The following is a 22281-nucleotide window of genomic DNA, read 5'->3' as shown; positions in this document are numbered from 1 at the left end:
CATGGGACAGCCTTTCTGTAAAGAGCAGAAAATGACATTGGGCATGAACCAAGAAAACTTTCAGTACCACCCTGCTGGCTTGCCTCTAAAACTAAGCTGGGTTGGTCCTGGTCAGTCCCTGGATGGGAGACCAGATGCTGCTGGAAGTGGTGTTGGAGGGCCAGTAGGAGGCACTCTTTTCTTTGGTCAAAAAAATATCCCAATGCTCAAGGACTGAGATTGGGGCCATTGTCCTGTTTAGGGTGCTGTCTTTTAGCCAGTGTCCTGACTAACTTCCCAATCTGGCCATCATGGCCACCTAATCATCTTTAGCTTCCAGTGGGTTCGTTCATCTCCCCTGTAAATATTCCCCAGGATGTTGCCATAAAAGAGAAAGTGTTCCCAGTTAACTTGCTGGGTAAAATAAAATGTCAAAGTTCTCTTTCTCATAAGGACATTGTCCCCCACTCTCTTTACCCACACAGAAAGGGTAATTCCCAGTGTAGCATGGTGTAAACCTCACACATGGATGACCACAGGACCTGGCACTGCAGCTGCCTGTGTTTCTGACCAGTGCTTGTCTCTCAAAAACACACTTCATGCTCGCGGCGTTGCCCTCTGGGGACCAAGAGCTGTCATCCCAATCTCGGTTACAGTGCACAGGGCAGCTTGAGCGATGTGTTCCTCCTTGCCAGACTTAAAGTCAGCTTCATGTTAACTTTCTCAGCATGGATTACAGAACCTTATGGGTTCTGACAGGCTTTACTTGTTGAATCGAACGTCAAATAGACAGGTGACGAGGTTCATTCGTCTAAAACAGCAACACGTGTGAAACGACTACGCTAAACTTGCCACAGCTTTGAAATTAGATTTCCGTGGTTCTGCGACACGCAAACACGATAGCTCACTGGCTAACACTGTCAAACAAGCTCAGAATGAACACGCACTATCATAACCTTAGTTCAGCTTACTTTGCCCTTCTCACTGAAACAGGAATGGAAGAGCTGTTACCATTCAAACAAATGTTTCTATCGAACGTGTCCCACCGTCATTACCCACTTGGGCCCTACGAGCCCATGTTGGCTTGCCTATCTTACAACTCAGAGAGCTTGCAAGCACAGCTTTTGAGGCATCTCGGTTTTGAAGTTTGACCAGGAGCACTCACTTCTGTTAGAGGGTGCATTATCAGTTATTGGAGTGTTGAGAGATGACACACAACGACGGTTTTACCACAAAACCACAACTCCAATAATCACTGCGGTCGAAATAACTGTAAAGTACGTCGCCATCGAAATGACTATCGCTACATTCGACCTGATCACTACGTTCCCGCGATCCAACCCACACAAAGTGTCAGAGCACAAGGGTAACAAAGGGTTTTACTTCTTCTGGCTGCAAGCCCGAGGCCGGCCACAATATGACAACAGCCACTTCAAGTGCAGGGCGCGAAATTCAAAATATATTTTTTTGAAATATTTAACTTTCACACATTAACAAGTCCAATACAGCAAATGAAAGGTACACATCTTGTGAATCCAGCCAACATGTCCGATTTTTAAAATGTTTTACAGCGAAAACAGCACGTATATTTATGTTAGCTCACCACCAAATACAAAAAAGGACAGACATTTTTCACAGCACAGGTAGCATGCACAAAGCCAACCTAACTAACCAAGAACCAACCAAACTAACCAACAAACAATTTCATCAGATGACAGTCTTATAACATGTTATTCAATAAATCTATGTTTTGTTCGAAAAATGTGCATATTTCAGGTATAAATCATAGTTTACATTGCAGCTACAATCAGAAATTGCACCGAAAGCAGACAGAATAATTACAGACACCAACGTCAAATACCTAAATACTCATCATAAAACATTTCTGAAAAATACATAGTGTACAGCAAATGAAAGACAGGCATCTTGTGATTCCAGACAATATTTCCGATTTCTTAAGTGTTTTACAGCGAAAACACAATATAGCGTTATATTAGCTTACCACAATAGCCAGAAACACAAGCCATTTCCCAGCAGCAAAAGTTAGCGATCGTAACAAACCAGCAAAATATATATAATTTTTGACTAACCTTGATATGCTTCATCAGATGACAGTCCTATAACATCAGGTTATACATACACTTATGTTTTGTTCGAAAATGTGCATATTTAGAGCTGAAATCAGTGGTTATACATTGTGCTAACGTAGCTACTTTTTCCCACAACGTCCGGATATTTTATATATATTCTGAAACTTTTTCTGACACACATATTCTGACCAAATAGCTGTTCATAAACATAACTAAAAAATACATGTTGTATAGGAAATGATAGATACACTAGTTCTTAATGCAATCACCATGTTAGAATTCTAAAAATAACTTCATTACGACATAAGGCTTACGTTATTGCGAGCGAGTGCCCAAAACCTGGGCGCAAAACTAATAGTACACAGTTCGACAGATATATGAAATAGCATCATAAAATGGGTCCTACTTTTGATGAGCTTCCATCAGAATGTTGTACAAGAGGTCCTTTGTCAAGAACAATCGTTGTTTGGATATAGAACGTCCTTTTTCCCTCTTGACTTAGCAAGCGCACTAGCCAAGTGGCGCGAAGCTCTCCTTCCTGAACAAAGGCACACAACGCAACACGCCTAACGTCCCGAATAAATTTCAATAGTCTAATAAAACTATATTGAAAAAATATACTTTACGATGATATTGTCACATGTATCAAATAAAATCAAAGCCGGAGATAGTAGTCGCCTACAATGACAGCTGTACAGAAGGCAATCCCCGGTTCCTTCTCGCGCCTTCCTGAAAACAGGAAATGGGTGACATGTCATTCCAAGAGGATTTATTCCAACTCAGACCAAGATAAACACTCCATTTCTTCTCTCACTGCCTCTTGACATCTAGGGGAAGGTGTATGACATGCATGTATACTAATACGTATCATGCCCATTTATAGGCAGGACCTAGAACAGAGCATAGTTTTCAGACTTTCCACTTCCTGGTCAGGAAGTTTGTGCCAAATGAGTTCTGTTTTACTCACAGATATAATTCAAACGGTTTTAGAAACTAGAGTGTTTTCTATCCAATAGTAATAATAATATGCATATTGTACGAGCAAGAATTGAGTACGAGGCCGTTTGAAATGGGCACCTTTTATCTGGCTACTCAATACTGCCCCTGCAGCCCAAACAGGTTAAAGGACGATCAAAACGTAGACCAATGTTCTCTAGAAGTTCCACTACGTGAAGAACTAAAGCGAGAACATTAGGGAGAAAAGGGAAAAAGATAAGTCACAATGACTAGACTGGGAATTGCCGGATACCAGGTCCACAGGAATTAGCACCCTTAGCAAGGACATAAAACATCTAATTTCTCCAGGTCTCACTCGAGACCCTGTCCAGGGCCTGCTCGATCAAGGAACAAGCCCACAGGCTTTGTCTATAGAGTGATACAAAGTTTGCGAAGAAAAAGGTAAAAAGCTTCACTAAAACCAAGCCAACTCAAATTCCGACAAGCCGATCTGCTTTCACCTTGAACAGAAATGGCACATCACGTCGTTGCGAACGACCACTCCACTTTGTGGGGAATAAGTCAATTAAATGCAACTTTAAACAGCCATAGGAGGACTGCTTAACTTGTCATGCGCTAATTGATTTGGGCGTGACGATATCGCTCGTCTCTCAAACATTGTTCAATGATCTCAAAAGTGCTTTGAAGACAACTAAAAGTTGGATAAAAGTGGAACGATGCGACACTACACTTTGAGGTTTCACTCAGACTACCTCGCCTCTCACATTGAGAATCATTCTGAAACTACACTTCCAGGACGTATCGCTTGTTCACCCTGGGTATGTTACCAGCCTCGAATCTGAACCCCTACTACTGAGAGCAGACTTGATGGATCGGTTACTCCCACTGATGGATTGGAAAACCAACAATGTATGCAACGTAGTCATTCATGAGGGATATCTGTCAACAGCACCCCTTGGAAAAATACGTTTTGTAACCTCTTGGTGCAGAATCCCGACCAAGGATATATTACGATATCTCGACCCATTCCATCAGAACCTGATTTATTATTATTTTCATGATTTCAAGTTAGCAGTCTCTGTGAATGAACAACTTCCTTCCTGCTTGAAGTCGTGCAATACTGTAGTTGAGATGAACGTCTCTTGCCCTTCAGACACTTCCGCAAGCACTGCGGCCTTCTCAGAAATAAAACATTGACGTGTAATCTTCCGCTTTGTGGGGGACTGTCACCCCTTAAAATGACACTAATGGCATCAGTCCAGCAACTGACCTGATGACTCCCACTTGTGAAACACTTTGTGATATCACAGACAGACATCCTCGTCTCAGTTTGCAGGTACTGAAGAGGTTACCAAATGCGGACGCTGTGGTGACTGACAGGCCTCGACAGCCACTGAGCGTTTTGAAGCACAAACACCAGAAGATTTGGTTGGAAGGTTACAGCCATTCTCGTAACGCGGCCGCTGACAACTCGTACATACTTTAGGGTCCGACCTTTTCGTTTTTGCCTCGGATACCAACACCAACCGCTGGTGGTTGGGGGTCCCGAGACACAAAGGGGGGGAATAGTAGCCCAGACTCATGATCGGTTGAGACAACGTGCAACACTGTACGAGGCTGCCAGAGCAGAAAACAAATCTAGTTGTAAACTCTCCTATGAGAACAGGAGTGGACAGCCCCCTCAACGGGACACGTTGGGGATAACCTTAGAACACATCTAAGATATTACTGAGGTGTACCACGCCGGTCGTAAAAGAAGTTCAGTGGACGTTCCACCTCCAAAACAAATGTCAAAGATAATTGTAACGGCTGTCCTCGCTGACAGAAGGAGAGGACCAAAACGCAGAGTGGTTAGTGTTCATTATTTAATGAAAGTCAACAAAACACAAAACAACCAACAAACGTGACAAAACCGAAACAGTCCTGTGTGGCACAAACACTAACACAGGAACAAACACCCACAAACACACACGTGAACCCCGGCTGCCTAAGTATGATTCTCAATCAGGGACAACGATTGACAGCTGCCTCTGATTGAGAATCATACCAGGCCGAACACAAAAATCCCAACATAGAAAATCAACCATAGACAAACCCACCCAACTCACGCCCTGACCAACTAAAATAAATACAAGACAAAGGAAAACAGGTCAGGAACGTGACAATAATCATGCCTTGCCATGTGTAGTTTCAACTACAATGCTCTAATCATGTGTTCCGGTAGGATAACATTTCAGAATAAATCGGTAGGATAACTGGTCCCCTTGAGTACCAGTACCATTGCCAGCACAGTCAGTCCAGCAACAATCAGTAAGAGGTTTAGAGACCTCAGAAGTAAAATTGCTATTGATAGAGGAGTTAGTGGTCCCTCAGATTGCAACAAGTGTAAGGGAATCTCCAGAACACTCTTCTGATGGTTAACACACATGCCACTAATATAAATAAACCTCCATTCAGGAGGAAAGTGTTAGAAGTCATGAACCATGATCAAACCGCATATGACTGGTTCAGTGCTTAGAGAGTACTTCCGTCGTGAGGTTAGCTCCTCCGAGGATAACATGGCTATGAAATAGACTCCTTCATACCTATCACCACTACAATGGTGTAAGACACATTGACGTATAGTACAACTACTACAGGTCCCCTTAATATGTCTTGAGGTCGACATCAATTCTTACTGACCTCCAGGCAGTGACCTTGAAACTATCTGATGACGTCAGACTCACTCTGAACAGGTTGCATCCTACCCAGATACTTGGTTTCTTTCCCTTGGTATGTGCACTTGGTATGTGCACCAGCCTTAGTAAAGTTGAACATTTACACTGAGGCCTTTGACTCTACAGCTGCAGCACTCACCAGTTTCTCCACAGAGGTCCATAGGTCATCCCTGTAGACTGCCCAAAACTGTTGCCTTACAGCTGTAGACTTATCATGTTGTTATCAACTTAGGACAGTGCCCTAAGCAACACACTGTTAATTAGTAATTCCCGAGATATGACATTAGACAATGCCATGATAGGGTATTTTGCCAAGACCTTGGACGTATACAGAATAAAGTCCAAATAGATGATTAACGTGTGATAACAATATTTTGTATATCTTTTGTTTATGCTTTCATTCCTTTTCGTTTCATTTCCTGTGGCACTTAGGAAGTGAGAGCCATAAACAAGTTTCCCATACAACCATCACTTAGTGCTACAATGCCGCTCTTTTGGGAAGAAATGTAATTATGTATTTCGTGAGTGTGTGTGCGTTGTTAACATCTGCCTAAGTTATTGCCTAGATCCACCAGCCTGGACGATCAGACGACAGGTCCGGAACGGTGATCCCAATCCGGACATCCGCTGCCCACCCTTGTGGTGGCCTGCTCTATTTGCAGAAGGCCTACCAGGGTAAACCACCAGAGGGGGACCACAACGGCAAACACCAACCAGGACATCCCCTGGTACATTACATTGGCTTGGGCTAGTGTAAGAGTGGGGGTGGGCCTGTTTGCCCGCTCACGGCCTTTGGGTATGTGTGACTTCCATGTTGAGGCCCTCTTTGCAGGTGTGGGTGGCATGGGATGGGCAGGAGAGGCATAGGTCTGATCTGAGGGGGCATAAATGGAGTGTGGGCATGGTTGACTTGGGGGGTGTTGATTGGTTGGGGTGGGGGTGTGGATGTGGCTGGTGGTGTTGTGGTCTGGATGTAGGTCCTCTTGGCGTGAGTCCTCTATGTGTATGTCTGAGGGGGGGGGGGGGTCCCGCAGGTCTGGGATAGTGTCTCACTGGTCTGGGCGGGGTGTCTATTGATCTGTTGCTCCTGTGTGAAGTGATGGGGCTGCGTTTGAGAGCGATGTCCTTTAGTTTCCGGGCGAAAATGGGCACTGCTGCCTTGTATAGGTGGACCTGGTCGTAAAGGCTGTTCAAGTCCAGGGTGGAGTGGTGGACCAAGTAAACATTTGGTTTTGAGGCACAGTCATGGGAAATACTTGCGTTTACCCGCTGTATGGTAGCAGGTGGAGTCTTTTCGTGGTAGCAGGGTGGAGATAACCACTTGTGCATTGGGGAATGTAGAAGAAGCTTTTTACATTTTTCCCTTGAGTGCTGTGGCCATCCTTTCCTGCTGTGCTCTCAGGTCGTTTGTGCCTGTGTATATTAGTATGTGGCTGAGTGACCCTAGTTGGTCCTCACACAGAAGATCTAGAGCGCGCTGGGTGTTTGGACACCAGAGTTTTGACACTGTGTTTGGGAAAATGTTTTTTTTTTCATTAATATATTTCCCGTTTGAGTCCAGTATGAGTAAAATCTGTGTCCTGTGTATGTCCTCAGTGGGTGTGTGTGTGTGTGTGGGGGGGGGGGGGGGGGTTGTCAGGAGGGCTATCAGGGTGGCTGACAGCAGGGGGGTTACTCAGAAATCCCCTGGGCTTGGGGTTCTTCATTTGTCTGTCCCGCTGTGATTTCGACGCTATGGTCAGTGTCTGGGGTGGACTGTTCTGCTGTGGTGTCGAGACTTTTGTCGGGAGCTGAGGTGGGCTGTTCTGCTGGCCTCTCTGTGGGGGTGGCCACCTCTCTAGTAGGTTGTTCTCTCTCACACACCATCCCCCCCACCCTCTCCTCCAGTGCTCTGTTCTGCTGCTCTTTCTCCTGTTTATGTTGTCTCACTACAGTCCAGAGTGCAGATATATCTCGCTCCACCTCCAGCTCTCCAGGTCTAGTTAAGGAGGTGTTGTTGTGTTGGACTGTTGTCTGGGTCTGTGATGACTAGAGTGTATCCACCTGCCTTACCTCCAGCTGGGTGAATTTATCCTTAATGTTTTATTTCAATGAGGGAGTAGTACTCTGTGCTGGGAGGTTGACTTTCCGATTGGGGTTGCTACTCTGTTGGGTTTTATAATGAAGAGGTCTGGTCTGAACCGCTCGGGGTGGGGGTATCTTTCTCAAGGGAGAGCTTCTCCTGCTGAGCTAATTCTTTGATTAGGTCCAGCTGAAACTGTTTGGGGTTGCCCTGTACAAATACTGTTCCAGACTTATAGAGATTTATATTAGCTGAGTCCTCATTGTCTAATATCCTGAGTTTCCACCCATCGCTAATATCCCACCCCCCCTTAACAGAAGTGTAGTGTGTTAATATAGCACTGTGCCATGCCAGGGGATGGTCTGTGTGGAAGATTAAGTTGCTTGTGTTCCCATTTTCATAACAGTCAGCAAAAAGTGTCTCTTGATAAGAAGCTTCTTTTGTACTCTATTCTTGCCTTATATTTTTTTACATACAGAGGGTACTGTATTTTAAACTCTTTCAGCTAGAGGGCACTATTTTTATGTTTGGAAAAATAACGTTCCCAAGGTAAACGGACTATTTCTCAGGCCCAGATGCTAGAATATGCATATAATTGACATATTAGGATAGAGAACACTCTAACGTTTATAAAACTGTCAAAATATTGTATGTGAGTATAACAGAATTGATTTTGCAGGCGAAAACCTGAGGAAATCCAACCTCGTAAGTGCCTTTTATTTGGAAAAATCCCTGTTTCATTGCCTGCCCATCCTCCATTTAAGGAGAAGTGCATCTAAAACTCCATGCATAACAGTTGTATCTTTTAGCAATGTTTATTATGAGTATTCCTGTAAATTGATGTGGCTCTCTGCAAAATCAAAGGATGTTTTGGAACTTCTGAACGTAAGGCGCCAATGTAAACTCAAATTTTTTGATATAAATATGAGCTTTACCGAACAAAACATACATGTATTGTGTAACATGAAGTCCTATGAGTGTCATCTGATGAAGATCATCAACGGTTAGTGATTCATTTTATCTATATTTCTGTTTTTTGTGAATCCTCTGTTTGTCTGGAAAAATGGCTGTGCTATTCTGTGAATAGGCACTCACCTAACATAATCGTTTGGTTTGCTTTCGTCGTAAAGCCTTTTTGAAATCGGACACTGGCTGGATTTACAACAAGTGTATTTTAAAAATTGTGTAAAATACATGTATGTTTGAGGAATTTTAATTATGGGATTCTGTATTTTTTTTTATTTGGCGCCCTGCAGTTTCACTGGCTGTTGAAGAGGTTGGACGCTACCGTTTCACGTACCCTAGAGAGGTTATACTAACAGACATTATGTTAACAGTTGGAAACTTTAGAGTGTTTTCTATCCAAGCCTACTAATTATATGCATATCCTAGCTTCTGGGCCTGAGTAACAGGCAGTTTACTTTGGGCACCTCATTCATCCAAACCTCTGAATACTGCCCCCTATCCCGAAGAAGCTGAAATACTTTAGTCTGGTAAACGACCGAATGGTACTCTGACGTAACCATTATAACAAGATACAACTACAAAATACTTTGATCTCTGGTGTACAAATCAGAGACTTTCTGTCGACAATATATCCAGCAGATGGACCAGCGACCACAGAGAGACACAGAAAGGCATACACTCGTAAATATGTAAATTTAAATTTATTTCGAATGAGCGGCTGTGCATGTTCAAAGTATTAGCTTTTCCACGAGTGTAGTCAACTGTATGTCCGTGGGTCCACTGAGTTTCCCGCTCTTGAGCTGTCCCCACCCATTTCCTTTCTCTACCAAGCCATCATATCGGTTTCATCCACTAGGGACTTTTCTTTGTGTCATACATAACCAATGTATGATCTTCTGTGTGTGTGTTTATGAAATGATGTGATTGATTAGTGTGTAAATAAATAATTAAGCCAATTTGTATATTGCTGATTCACGATTTATGTTAGGGTTCGTGCAGATATCCAAGGGTTTGTGACATTCAGGAATGAGACTGATGAAGTAATAATACATTAATAGAAGACTGTAATCGATAACATATTAAATTATCTGTAGAGTTAATTTGGGAAATAGAGACTCTTTAAACATTTTCCCGTTGTGCCCCGACTTCCTAGTTAATTCAAGTTTACATGATTAGTTTATTCACGTAAGGAATCATTACACATAGAGAATTGATTTGATAATATAACAGTCTTTACATTTAATGATAGCGACGTTACGACACCTGTGAGCTCTGGAACTCCACCTCCTGTTTGTGGACTTTGTAAACAACGTATCCTTGATGAAAATACCTGTCTATTTGTGGGTAAAAAAATCACCCTGATGAAACAACTTCTTAGGGCCAGTGTCTTTTTTTTCTCAATTTCCACCTGACTGACATGCCCAAAGTAAATATGCATATAATTGGTACCATTGGAAAGAAAACATGTTAAAGTTTGTAGAAATTTAAAAATAATGTTGAGACTATAACACAATATACACTGCTCAAAAAAATAAAGGGAACACTTAAACAACACAATGTAACTCCAACTCAATCACACTTCTGTGAAATCAAACTGTCCACTTAGGAAGCAACACTGATTGACAATACATTTCACATGCTGTTGTGCAAATGGAATAGACAAAAGGTGGAAATTATAGGCAATTAGCAAGACACCCCCAATAAAGGAGTGATTCTGCAGGTGGTGACCACAGACCACTTCTCAGTTCCTATTCTTCCTGGCTGATGTTTTGGTCACTTTTGAATGCTGGCGGTGCTCTCACTCTAGTGGTAGCATGAGACGGAGTCTACAACCCACACAAGTGGCTCAGGTAGTGCAAATTAATTCCGGTTCGTTTCTCTTTGGATTTTCTCCTACCATATACACTGCTCAAAAAAATAAAGGGAACACTTAAACACGAGTGTTGGTTGGATGGGCTCGAATAGCCTTAAGGAGTTTTAACAAACCTGCAAACGAGCTTCAATTCCATATAACACTCCTTCCGTGGGCTCCAATTGCTCTTAAATGCTAGTAAAATGAAATGAATGCTCTTCAAGCGATCGCTGCCCACACCCGCAACAAAGCATCCTTCACTTATGCTGCTAAACATACCCTCGTAAAACTGACTATCCTACCGATCCTTGACTTCGGCGATGTCATTTACAAAATAGCCTCCAACACTCTACTCAGCAAATTGGATGCAGTTTATCACAGTGCCATCTGTTTTGTCACCAAAGCCCCATATACACCCACCACTGCGACCTGTATGCTCTCGTTGGCTGGTCCTCGCTACATGTTCGTCACCAAACCCACTTGCTCCAGGTCATCTATAAGTCTTTGCTAGGTATAGCTCCGCCTTATCGCAGTTCAATGGTTACCATAGCAACACCCACCCATAGCACACGCTCCAGCAGGTATATTTCACTGGTCATCCCCAAAGCCAACACCTCTTTTGGCCCCAAAGCCAACACCTCTTTTGGCCGCCTTTCCAGTCTCTGCTGCCAATGACTGAAAGGAATTGAAAAAAAATCCTCACTAGCTTTAAGTGTCAGCTGTCAGTGCAGCTTACCGATCGCTGCAGCTGTACACAGCCCATCTGTAAATAGCCCATCCAACCAACTACCTACCTCATCCCCATATTTGTTTTAGTTTTTCTGCCCTTTAACACACCAGTATTTCTACTTGCACATCTTCATCTGCGCATATATCACTCCAATGTAAATTGCTAAATTGTAATTAATTTGCCACTATTGGCCTATTTATTGCCTTATTTCCTTACTTCATCTGCTCACACTGTATTCCGATTTTTCTATTGTGTTATTGACTGTACGTTTGTTTATCCCATGGGTAACTCTGTGTTGTTGTTTTTGTCTCACTGCTTTGCTTTATCTTGGCCAGGTTGTAAATGAGAACTTGTTCTCAACTGGCCTACCTGGTTAAATAAAGGTGAAATATATATATATTTTTTAAAGGCAGAGGTCAATAATCCAGAGGTGGGGCAAAGGTACAGGTCGGCAGGCAGGCTCAGGGTAAGGGGCAGGCAGAGTTGTCAGGCAGGCGGGCTCAGAGTCAGGACAGGTAAGGGTCAAAACCAGGAGGGCGAGAAAAAGAGACTGGGAAAGCAGGAGCTGAGACACAAAAACGCTGGTTGATTTGACAAACAAGGCGAAATGGTAACAGACAAACAGAGAACACAGGTAAAAATACACGGGGGATAAATGGGGAAGATGGGCGACACCTAGAGATGGGTGTAGACAATCACAACGACAGGTGAAACAGATCTGGGTGTGACAGTTTTGGGCAAATCCAACACAGCACATCACTGATATTTACCAGCATGGTAATGACTGCATCATGTTATGGTTATGCTTGTCATCGGCATGGACTAGGAAATTCTATAGGATACAAAGAAACGACATAGAGCTAAGCACAGACAAAATCTTAGAGGAAAATCTGCTTCAGTTTGCTTTCCAACAGACACTGGGAGACATATTCCCCTTCCAGCAGGACAATAACCTAAAACACAATGCCAAACATACACTGGAGTTGCTTACCAAGATGACATTGAATGTTCCTGAGTGGACTAGTTACAGTTTTGAATGAAATCATCTTGAAAATCTACAGCAATATTTGAAAATTACTGTCTGATCAACAACTAACTTGAATGTGCAAATATTGAACAATCCAGGTGTGCAAAACTCTGAGAGACTTACCCAGAATTCCTCATAGCTGTAATCAGTGCCAAAGGTGATTCTAACATGTATTAAATTAGGGGTGTGAATACTTATGCAAATTAGATTTTTATGTATTTAATTTTCAATGAATTAGCAAACATTTCTAAAAACATGTTTTCACCTTGTCATGATGGTGTATTGTGTGTAGATGTGTGAGGCTGTAACACAACGAAATGTGAATAAGTCAAGTGTATGACTACTTTCTGTAGGCCTAAAAGCATCATTGATTATATATGAGTGATATAGTATGTTCTCATTTCATTTTCTCTGTTAAAACTACCTTTTGGAATGACTCGATAGCAACAGTGAATCTATTTAGTTTTTAAGCTCAAGGTCATTTTCCCCAGTGACTGACTTATTGATTGGCTAAGCAGGTACTATATTGATTTACGTGTCTCCTGATATGATCCAAAGTCTTCCAACATCATTTTGAAATAATATTATTAATAAATAGGTCCGCTAGTGCTTTGTAGTCATTTCTCAACCAAAACCAGACACTTCTCGTTCTTTCAAAAGATAAAAGGGAAGATAATTGTATCCATGTTTTGAAAATATTTCTGTTGGTCCTTGACATATTGATGAAAATACAAATTAGATGTCAATCTTTTGCCATTACAAAGTGTGACGAGACATTTAAAGTGAACTATTGTAAAAATATCTATGCCTCATGTTGAGCAGCAGTTTGTTAAAATCACTTGTGAGGTGAAATTGAAGGACACGCAACGAGAGCACATGCCTAGATAATGAAGAACTTGTTTGGATGCTTTCCTTTTTGCATTCTTCTTCTTGATAGGTCAGTGTCTCACCATTATATTACACATCAATATTTTGGGCATTTTGAGTTTTGTATTGCCTTTTGCAGTGCTCTCCGGGGGTGATGGTCCTTGTCTCTTTGATGGGGGAGAACACATATGCAATGATCTTCATCATCAAACTCCCTCTGTGACCTCCCACAGTGTTGTGGCATTTTGGAGCAGAGTGAAAGCAAACATGACGTGTACTGAATTCCAATTTCAATTGCCATGTGCAAAACGGGGAACATCCTTTCAAATATACACCCACGCTTAGAGAATTGAATGCTTCCACCGCTGCGAGGATCAGTGCCCAAATGAAGTCAGCACAGACAAGAAAGTCAGTACTGAATGGTTGGTGTACCCATAGGGCTCTGATCAAAAGTAGTGCACTTTATAGGAAATAGGGAGTCATTTGGCACAAAGCCTGTGTGTTGTAAGATGTCCAGGTGCTGAGATGTTGTTGCTCACCTGGTTTTGCTTTGTTGTTTGAGGTAATGATTAACAATGTCATTTTTCTTAATTAGCGCTGTTATGCCTAATTCATGAATGGAGGACCATGGCAGGATGGGCGTGTGGTCATCTTAAACCAGGGATCATCAACTAGATTCAGCTGCGGGACAATTTTTTTCTTGAGCGGATGGTCAGGGCCAGCAAATTGACCACAAGAAGCAAATATATTTCACTAAAACATAATCATTTCAGACCTTGTTTACATTATATATATATTTTTTGCTCAGAAAACTTGGGGGGCCAAATGAAATCACAAGTGGGCCAAATTCCCGCTGGCCGCCAGTTGGGGAACCCTGTCTTAAACCATTATTCATCCCGTTGAGGGTACATTTGGAGACAATTTAACTTTTTTGTTTTACCGAAACATTAAAATAAATCCCTTCAAATGAATGGATTCAGCAATTACCACCCAACAATTTTTGACAGGTATATAAAATCGAGCACACAGCCATGCGATCTCCATAGACAAACATTGGCAGTAGAATGGCCTTACTGAAGAGCTTAGTGACTTTCAACGTGGCACCGTCATAGAATGCCAGCTTTCCAACAAGTCAGTTTGTCAAATTTCTTCCATGCTAGAGCTGTCCCGGTCAACTGTAAGTGCTGCTATTGTGAAGTGGAAACATCTAGGAGCAACAATGGCTCAGCCGCCAAGTTGTGGTAGGCCACACAAACTCACAGAATGGGACTGCCAAGTGCTGAAGTGCGTAAAAATCATCTGACCTCAGTTGCGACACTCACTACCGAGTTTCAAACTGCCTCTGGAAGCAACAAGAACTGTTCGTCGGGAGCTTCATGAAATGGGTTTTCATGGCCGAGCAGCCGCACACAAGCCTAAGATCACCATGCACAATACCAAGCATCGACTGGAGTGGTGTAAAGCTCGCCACCATTGGGCTCTGGAGCAGTGGAAATTCGTTTTCTGGAGTGGTGAATCACGCTTCACCATATGGCAGTCTGACGGACGCATCTGGATTTGGCAGATGCCAGGAGCACGCCACCTGCCCCAATGTATAGTGCCAACTGTAAAGTTTGGCGGAGGAGGAATAAAGATCTGGGGCTGTTTTCATGGTACGGGCTAGGCCCCTTAGTTCCAGTGAAGGGAAATCTTAATACTGCAGCATACATTGACATTCCAGACGATTCTGTGCTTTGTGGCAACAGTTCGGGGAAGGCCCTTTCCTGTTTCAGCATAACAATGCCCCCGTGCTAAAAGCGAGGTCCATACAGAAATGGTTTGTCAAAATGGGTATGGAAGAATTTGACTGGCCTGCACAGAGCCCTGACCTCAACCGCATCGAACACCTTTGGGATGAATTGGAATGCCGACTGCGAGCCAGGCCTAATCGCGCAACATCAGTGCTCTTGTGGCAGAATGGAAGCAAGTCCCCACAGCAATGTTCCAACATCTAGTGGAAAGCCTACCCAGAAGAGTGGAGGCTGTTATAGCAACTACATATTAATGCCCATGATTTTGAAATTAAATGTTTGATGAGCAGGTGTCCACATACTTTTGGTCATGTAGCATATTTAGAATTGTGGTCTAGATAATAGAAAATAAATAAGTGAAAGACCCATTTTTCTTCCTCTTTCTATTCTGTTAACAAATGTCTCCACCTCTCTATCCTTCACCTTTATCCTCTACCTCATTCTCCTCAAACTGATAAAAAACTGTTTTAACCCTAAACCCAATTTGGCATGAGACTCCCATTTTATCACCTGACAAAACCACCCAACTTTTCCTCAAGCCAAAAACTAATTAAAGTTGCAACCGAAAGTCAGACCTAAAGAGAATGTGAAATGGCACGAAAAAAAGAGCGAGTGAGGTTGGGGGAGAGAGATTAACAAGTTTAGCCTCGTGCAGACAGAACATTGTCTCTCCACCACTAATCCTTTATGTAACAGATAGGCAGCTGGGCCCTTGTCTGGCGAGGCTGTCCTCTGATCTGCCCGTCTCCTCGTCTGCTCCTGTGTGTCTACCATCACTTACCCAGACCTTCTGTGCTCCTCGGATCAGGGATAAATACTGGAGCGCTTTCTCCCAGACGAGAAGGGTGTAGGGTTGAAAGAGGTGGCTCGATGCAACCAGGACGGCTTTCCACAGTATGAGACAGATGAAAGCGAGGGGGAAAAAAGAAGCTGCTTTTAAAGAGACTGAATCTCCAACAGTGTTTACATGTCACAAGGTGACTGAAACATATTTTTCCCCTCATTAAAACTTCTTCCACTTCCAGGGAGAGAAGTTGCAAACTTAAAACTCGTGTTCTGCTGTTTTGTGGGAGTAGATGTCTCGATGTTAAAACCATCTGGAACAGTGCGCTACCATGGAGACTTGACCATAATGATTGGCGTTTAGTGTTCAACAAACAACCCTTTGGAATCGATTCATGACCTCAACATTTTTGGGGGCCACGGTCATTAAATGTCTCAAGACTAACTGTTAAAGAGAACTATAATTTGATGTATCTGCTGTTCAATTTTAAACTGTTGTGAACCTGGGGCCATACAGTCAATATGCCTCTTATGACCATTTATTGGCATATAGCTCTTGATTTAAAGGGACTTATCCCTATCTATCTAAACTCAATGTTTCCTTAGTGCATTACTCTCCTATACAATTACCTAAATGAACTGGCGCTCATTCTACTGCGTGTGGAATACACAGGGTCAGAGCCAGAACAAGTAGGCGACAGGAACCTATTAAGCTAAAACAACAAGGTATTTAATCTCTGTGGCTTGAAATATATCATAAATTGCATAATCCTGGGAAACAATTGCATAGAATTTCCACAAATGCATTAACATACAATAAAGCTGAGTTGGCTGTCGCAGCTAATGAGTCAAGAGTGTTTGTTTGGCATTTTCTAGGATATACACTACAGTACACCAAACATTAGGAACATCGGGAAAATGTTGAGAGTAAATACCCGAGCAGTGTCGCAGTTCTTGACACAAATCGTTGCGTCTGGCATCGACTACCATACCCTGTTCAAAGGCACTTACATTTTTTTGTCTTGCCCATTCACCCTCTGAATGGCACACGTCTCAAGGCATAAAAATATATTTTTAACCTGTCCCCTCCCCTTTATCTACACTGATTGAAGTGGATTTACCAAGTCACCTGGTCAGTCTGTCATGGAAAGAGCAGGTGTTCTTAATGTTTTGTTTATACAGTATAATACACAGGCCTCATGCTAGCCAAGCACTGTCAATCATTCAGTGATTGCAACCCATATGACAATCAACACTTAAAAGGGAGTTCACCCATATTAGATTACACAATCATTTACCTTGAACATAGTCTGTGGGTATGGATTGGCACAGTCAAAAGCAAATAGCATCACCCTCAAACTATACTGAGGGTCGCGTGTCTGTTTTTCTTACACCTGTTAGCCACTTTAATCAATGAGCCATAGGGCCTCCTGGGTGGCGCAATGGTCTAGGGCACTGCATCAAAGCGCTAGCTGTGCCACCAGAGACTCTGGGTTCGTGCCCGTGGGGTGACGCACAATTGGCGTCAACAAGCAACTAGCACACACAGCTAACCATACCGCTTGAACCTCAGCAGGAGGGATAGATTATGCCGGCCCATATTCTGAGAGTCCTCTTGAAGACTTGGTATTGTGTCCAGCCTGGTTGCAGCAGTAGCAACATGGTTTACCTCCCAATGAATTTGAATACTAGGACGATGGCTTTCTTCGTTCTTCCCACAGGGGGGTCAACACCTAGGTGGGGTTTCAGCTCCTGGATAATTTCCCATTTGAGCCCCTTCATTTGGTCCTTAACATCCTGCATGATTTTTCTCTTGAGAGCCTGCCATCAGTTCACTTCTTGTGAACTGTCACGTTCCTGACCTGTTTTCTGTTGTTTGGTATGTGTTTATTGGTCAGGGCGTGAGTTTTGGGTGGGCAGTCTATGTTTTCTGTTTCTATGTTGGTTTTGGGTTGCCTGGTATGGCTCTCAATTAGAGGCAGGTGTTTGACGTTTCCTCTGATTGAGAGTCATATTAAGGTAGGTTGTTCTCACTGTTTGTTTGTGGGTGATTGTCGTCCGTGTCTGTGTCTGCGCACCACACGGGACTGTAGCGTTTGTTCGTTCGTTTGTTATAGTCTGTACCTGTTCCTACGTGCTTCGTGTTATATGTAAGTTCTCATGGTTTAGGTCAGTCTACATTCGTTTTTGTTATTTTGTAATCCTTCCAAGTGTTTGTTTTCGTGTTTCGTCGTTTGCTTTAATAAATCATTATGTATTCACAACCCGCTGCACTTTGGTCGAATCACTACTCCTCCTCTTCGTATGAAGAGGAGGAGGAATGCCGTTACATGAACGAGACCTTTGAGACCAGATGACAGAGACAGGGCCAGATTAATGCATGGTTTTATAAGGGCTGGGCCCGAGAGCCAAATGATATACAGTATCAGTCAAAAGTTTGGTCACACCAGGGTTTTTCATAATTTTTTCTATTTTCTACATTGTAGAATAATAGTGAAGACATCAAAACTATGAAATAACACACATGTAATCATGTAGTAACCATAAAAGTGTTAAACAAATCCAAATATTTTTTTTATTTGATATTCTTCAAAGTAGCCACCCTTTGCCTTGATGACAGCTTGGCATTCTCTCAACCAGCTTCATGAGGTAGTCACCTGGAATGCATTTCAATTAACAGGTGTGCCTTGTTAATTTGTGGAATTTCTTTCCTTCTTAATGCGTTTGAGCCAATCAGTTGTGTTGTGACAAGGAAGGAGTGGTATACAGAAGATATCTCTATTTGGTAAAATACTAAGTTTATACAATGGGGCTCCAAAGTGGCGCAGTGGTCTAAGACGCTGCATCTCAGTGCTAGAGGCATCACTACAGACAACCTGGTTTGAATCCAGACTGTATCACAGCCGGCCGTGATTGGGAGTCCCATAGGGGTAGGCCTACACCGGCCAAACTCAGACGATGCTGGGCCAATTTTGCGCCACCCTATGGGACTCCATCTCATGGTCTGAGAGTCTTTAGGTGCTTTTTGGCAAACTCCAAGTTGGCTGTCGAGTGCCTTTTACTGAGGAGTGGCTTCCGTCTGGTCACTCTACCATAATGGCCTGATTGGTGGAGTGCTACAGATATGTTTGTCCTTCTGGAAGGTTCTCCCATCTCCACAGAGGAACTCTAGAGTTCTGTCAGAGTGGCCATCGGGTTCTTGGTCACCTCCCTGACCAAGGCCCTTCTCCCTGATTGCTCAGTTTGGCTGGGCAGCCAGCTCTAAGAAGAGTTTTGGTGGTTCTAAACTTCATCCATTTAAGAATAATGGAGGCCATTGTGTTCTTGGGGACCTTCACTGCAGCAGAAATGTTTTGGTACCCTTCCCCAGATGTATGCCTTGACACAATCCTGTCTCAGGGTTCTTCAGACAATTCCTTCAACCTCATGGCTTGGTTTTTGCTCTGACATGCACTGTCAACTGTGGGACCTTATATAGACAGGTGTGTGCCTTTCCAAATCATGTCCAATGAATTGAATTTACCACTGGTGGACTCCAATGAAATTCTTGAAACATCTCAAGGATGATCAATGGAAACAGGATGCACCAGAGCTTAATTTTGAGTCTCATAGCATAGGGTCTGAATACTTATGTAAATAAGGTATTTCTGTTTTTGTTTTTTTATACATTTGCCCAAAGAAATTTAAACCTGTTTTCGCTTAGTCATTATGGGGTATTGTGTGTAGATTCCTGAGAAAAAATAAATAAGGCTGTAACGTAACAAAATGTATAAAAAGTCAAGGGATCTGAATACTTTCCGAAGGCACTGCATGTATTTACATGCACATGTCAAAAGCCTTGATGCAGTGTGTGCCATGCCAGTAAACTGCCAGTCCGGAGCCCACTCTGTCTCAACATGGCCCCCAGACAATTCGAAATCCTTCAGTTTAAATATTTATCTATTGCATAACCGCCTAGGAATATTGGCCAAGGAAAACTATTCCGGCGACATCAACACAATGTTACATTCATGTGCTGTGCCAAGCAAGCAGTGCTGCTTCTTCTGTATCTGGAGTTGCCTGCTTCTTTTTCACTCGGATGAAGTCCCTCTCTCCAGACTGATGGGTCTCCATTGATAATGTGGTGGCTAGCTGGGTGGATTAATCCTAGGTGTAACCCCATTGGGAATCAGAATGCATTCAAAATGTAAACCGACAGAGATGATAGAGAAGCACTCTTGTCGATTTTGTACTACTGTCAGCAACTGAATGCTTTTATGGTGTCATATTAACATCATGCGGTTATAGAACAGATTTTTCCTATTGTATTTCACAGTGCCATAGATTGTTTTTTTCTCCTCAATAGAGATCTTTCTTTCACACAACATTCATTCTCTTCAAATGATTGATTAACAGTGTTTAACGCAGAAGGTTCTTCATGAGAGGTTTCAGGTCACCGGCAACCGAGAGGTTGTGAGTTCAATTCCAAAGTGAGATTGACTCCCAAGTAATCAGAATACAGCAGCATACTGTCCCTTACAGCAATAATACCTTAATCCAGCTCTAAAAATACAATAACTTTTTGTATATTTACCGTATTTTCACTGCAACCATTAGCCGGGAATTTTGTGTAATAGTGAACCATCTGGTTCTAACAGTGTAATTAAGAACCACACATAAGGGATAATCAATGACGGGCTATGCGTTCTATGAAAAAATTATAAACGATGTGGAAGGTGTATTCCACAACGTGGTAGCGGAGTGGAACTGATCTTCCACGGATTTGCATTATTTTCCAGAGAAGAGCCCCGAGTTGATTATCCCTTTTTTACCATGGGTATAATTTAACACAATTGCATCCAGAAATGTGTTCATTTGCCTGTAGAAATGTGTTCAACATCCACTGAAGTATCTCCCAAGTTTACTAGATAGCTACAGTAGTTGCCGTGGTAACCACACAAAAATACTTGCAAGTTTAGCTCACCAAACCATCAGTCCAAGTTTGCTATTATGAAAATTCAACTTTTGCTTTCAAAAGCAGCTCAAACAGAAAATGTAAGGGTTAACTATAGTAATTGAATTCTACCGTGCTGATATACCGTGGGTTATAGGGAAATAGTGCACGCTCTAGAATGCCATTCAAGACAATCAGAAATTAGTATTTAACTATGCCATGGTATAACAAATGGTTATACAAAGGGTTAATCAAAGAATTTATATAAAAAGGTTATCCAAAGCCCAAAAAGGGTTCCCCTACAGCAGGGCTCTCCAAACCTGTTTCTGGAGAGCTACCGACATGTAGGTTTTCGCTCCAACCCTTATCTAGTGCATCTGATTCTAACAAGTGTAGAGTTGCATATGACCTCACTGTTCCTTCAAATGAGATCCTACCATTTCGTCAAACATTACATGGTGGAACAGCGACACTGGAGGCCCCCAGGCACATTGGTTATTCTTATTGTTTTGTTTATGAAACGGAGTAGAGGAGCATCCAGCATCGTGGTAAAAAAGAATATCTCATTACAAACTCTGCTGATGTGCAACGATGTCCGAGGGAAAAATACAGTGTTTGTTGTCTGAAGTAATGGCTTTGTTGTTCTAATATCGCAAATGGATTTGGCAGTTTCACCGTTACGGATTCCAGCTTTAACAACAACAATATCTCCTGGCAAGTGTAACACTGACCTCCATAAAGGACAGATGTCTCTGGGCTGTATCATGACATACTCATACTCATAATGCTCTATAACTATGGTGTTCCATCTCCTTATTAATACATGGTCTGCTGCACTGTTTCTCTTTCAGGTGTCTCTCACCAATGACATTTACATGTGGTATTTTGAAGAAGCTTCCATGGGTCTTTCATCTTCCTTCTAAGAGCTGACCAAAGATTACTCTGAAAGATCACATGTCCCTTGGGCCAACAGGTCAGGCACAGCAGACTATGCAAAGCCTTGGAAGCCTAAATCAACCAACCTTATTGACATTTACAACATCAATGATGACCATCTCTTCCATCTGTGTTATGGCCTTTGTGCCTAGTTGGTGACAGTTAACATGACCCAAATGACCACATCTGATTGATTAGACCTTTAACGGGCATTAGCATGAATTAGCTGTAGTTTGCTATTTCACAATGCAATTTTGTGATGGCCGCACCGCGGACCGCACAGTAAAAAAGTATGTATAATTTATGCCCGTTAACGCTCACTTTGCACTTTACACATACACATAATATATAAATAATGGTGTTACATAGTAATTTCCAGTAAATTACTGAGCAATTTCAAACACAAAATCAGAACAACTTTCCCAGTTTAACAACAGATAACGCTCCGGCGGGAGAAATCAATAGACGAATATCACAGCCAATCACAACAGTGACTCAGTAATACTGTGAAACACCAGTAGCGGTGCGTGGGTAAAATAACTGGGAAAGTCAAGCCAGGAAAAAACTGCCATATTACAGCTTATGTGTTGTG

This window comes from Salvelinus namaycush, chromosome 19, assembly GCF_016432855.1.
Source record: "Salvelinus namaycush isolate Seneca chromosome 19, SaNama_1.0, whole genome shotgun sequence".
NCBI lineage: Eukaryota > Metazoa > Chordata > Actinopteri > Salmoniformes > Salmonidae > Salvelinus > Salvelinus namaycush.
The sequence above is the reverse complement of the archived record's forward strand: the minus strand, read 5'-3'. Positions refer to the sequence as shown.